Source organism: Chrysochloris asiatica, unplaced genomic scaffold, assembly GCF_000296735.1.
Source record: "Chrysochloris asiatica unplaced genomic scaffold, ChrAsi1.0 scaffold00535, whole genome shotgun sequence".
NCBI classification, from domain to species: Eukaryota; Metazoa; Chordata; class Mammalia; order Afrosoricida; family Chrysochloridae; genus Chrysochloris; species Chrysochloris asiatica.
Window position 1 is genome coordinate 425698 of NW_006409053.1, and position 3221 is coordinate 428918.

At 32.6% G+C, this 3221-nt stretch overlaps 1 pseudogene; it reads left to right on the forward strand.

The window, feature by feature from the left end:
* Nucleotides 1-2121, forward strand: part of LOC102831096 — a 10578-nt pseudogene extending 8457 nt beyond the window's left edge.
* Nucleotides 2122-3221: the final 1100 nt, after the last annotated feature.

Sequence of the window (3221 nt, forward strand, 5' to 3'; positions counted from 1 at the left end):
TTGTTAAGTACCTTCCAGTTGGTTCTAGCTCATGGTGACTCTGTATAGGGTTTCTGAGGAGTAGCTGGTGAACTTGAACAGCAGACCTTGCTGTTCAAACCAACCTTACAGTCCAGTGCTTATCATACAATGCTATGTCAGGAATTCTATATGTTATATATAACATTTAGACTTAAACTGTTCAAAGTTTAACATTTGGAACAAATGAAAAGACACTATAACCAAATCTAGAAAATTAGCTATGAAATTTTTTGTTGATACAATTTTTGTGTGATACTCTATACTTATTTTAGAAAACTATAAATCTCTGAGAATCAAAGTTCAACAAATGCTCAACATATTAAAAAGATTTGAGGATAAAAATGTGCATTCAATGTAAAGCTTGCAAATTTTGATTTCTCACTATCCTAATTCTGAAGTCAACTAAAAACAAAATTATTGTTAAAAGCACTTTGAAGGTCATAAAACTCATATCAATACTTCATATTTAGTAATAAAAATAATTTTGGTAAATGTCTGTTTAATTTGAAATGAATTACTTCAAATAAGCAAATCATTAGCTTGCTCTTATTTATGCTTTTATGGCTCTCTGCACAATAGGACACATGCTATTTTTATGGAGTGTCAATCTTAATTTTTTTCAAATGTTTAATCTCTTAGAAACATTTTCTTATTTAGAAAACTAATATTAAAGGCCAACAATGTGTGTAAGTGCTGTTGACTTGGTTCCAACTCATAGTGACCCAAGTATAGAGTTTCAGGGGAGAGATTGGAAATTGAACCATGACTTTGTGATTCAAACTGACCTTGCACTCATGCACTTATCCTACAGCATGTCTGAATAACAATAGTAATAACAAAACAAAACAAAATATATACATAGAATTTTTCATAAAAGACAATTCCCTCACACCTAGACTCTTTATGCCTTACAAGACATACTAAACATTTCCAAGTTAACAATTCAATTTTCAGGACAAATATTGAGAAATTACTGAATTTGAGGGGAAAAAAAAAAAAACTAACGTTGAAATAGTCAGGGGCAAGATCCAGTATTTCTATTTATACCTACTATTGGACAGGATAAAACCATAAACAACCAATATCAGGCACTTAATGAAAATGATGATGACATACAGTGGGCTTCCTTGGTTTGGTTCCTTTTATGGCACTATTACTTGAAATACTATAATAAAATATGCAAACATTTAGAGTTAGAGTTAGAAAACCAAAAGGGAAGAACACGGTCAGTATTTCTCAAGCTGGGGGAACTGATATGCCTAGTCTTCAAATGTTTCTTTTTATGTTATTTTTCATTGCTTATGTGATTATCTTGATCAGAAATGGAATAATCATTCTCATAACCAGTGTTAACAAAGCTCTTCAGACTCCCATGTACTTTTTCCTTAGTAATTTTTCTTTTTTGGAAATCTGCTATGTGTCTATCACTATCCCAAAAATGCTCATGAACCTTTGGACTCAGAAAAAAGAAACATTTAGTTGCTTGAATGTGCTACACAAATGTGTTTTTTTCCCTATACTTGGAGGTACAGAGTGTTTGCTTCTAACAGTGATGGCCTATGATGTGGCCATATGTAACCCTCTGCACTACACTCTAGTTATAAATCATGGGGTCTGTATCCAGTTAGTGACTGGCTCCTGGATCACTGGAATCCCAGTTCAAATAGGATAGGCATATTAGATTTCTTCTCTGCCATTTTGTGGATCTAACCAGATCAACCACTTCTTCTGTGATATTCCTGCAATATTCAAGGTGGTCTGTGGGGACATGTTTGTGAATGAGATGTTGGTTCACATCATTCTGCTGTTTATCATGGTTCCATTTCTGTTTATACTTGCATCCTATAGTAAAATCACCTCAACCATCCGGAAGTTACCATCAGCTGCAAGTTGGTACAGCGCCTTCGCCACTTGCTCATCTCATCTTACGGTTCAGGTTTTATTCTCTGGATCAGGAAACATTACACATTTTCAACTCAAATCTTCTGAAACAGATTTCGGTCTCTTTTATATATCATTGTCATTCCATTGTTAAACCCCATTATATACACACTTAGGGATAAGGACGTCATGGTGGCATTAAGAAAATTGTTTTTTTAATGTTTAATCTCATTTGCCACTTATTTGAACTCATTATCACTTTTCTCATCTAATTCTGCTGCTGTATCCTCAGACAATATTTTCTGGTTTGATTCCCTACATTATCATAAGTGCTTGTGATTTTATGCTAGACTTTCTGATAATCAGGCTTGGCTCCACATTGGTTGTATTGCAAATAAGAAATTAATAATTTTGAACAATCTCACTCAATAAACTATGGTGAACTAGTTTCTCATCCCAATAAGTAACTATTGATTTGAGGCTGTGTGTTGAATAATGTATATTATCTTACTTAGCAATTAAATTCTTTTCCACAATTCTTTGCCTCTTAATACTGATTCTCCTTTAAATATCCTCAGTTTTTGTTAAATGTTTTCTTTGTATGACTATAGTTTACTTTTTTCTTTTCATAAAGGCATCTGCTAATAAAGAATAATGTATATGGTAACTCTTTGGAGAGTACTTAATTAAACTATTTGCTTATAATTTAGATGGTTTATTCATTCAACATATTTAAGTTTCCTTTTAAGATTTTTTTATAGAGTGCAAATAAGGAATTATTAAAAATGGAAATGCCACAGATCAAAACTGTAGAGGTTATGGGATATGATAATGAAACTTTCAATGCTTTCAATTAGTTAAAAGTGTAAACTCAGTTTTGAAATAAAAGTCAGATGAGAGAAAGCATATCAAGCAGTGATTTACTGCATGCTATGATCTTGTGGTTAACAGTCCTGTTCTTGTTCTACAGTGCCACATCAGAACCCATATTCACTTATGCATATATACAAGGGTAAGTAAAAAATGATATGCACTCTGATGATATTAAAATGCCTGTCTACGTCCATGACTGATGACAATCGTCAGCATGCACATGAAATTATTCTGTCAAATAAATGAATGGTAGTAAATTATGTGGAAAATTATTTGCAAATCAGTATGGCTCTGCCTATGAAATAATCCACTACAAACTTGTATCACAAAAATGTTGTCCGATATGGGTATCAAAACAACTCACAGAAGAAAATAAATAGAAGCATTTGGAGATCTTCAAACAAAATTTGGACCAATACTTGAAGGAAGGTAAAAGTTTCTTTGAC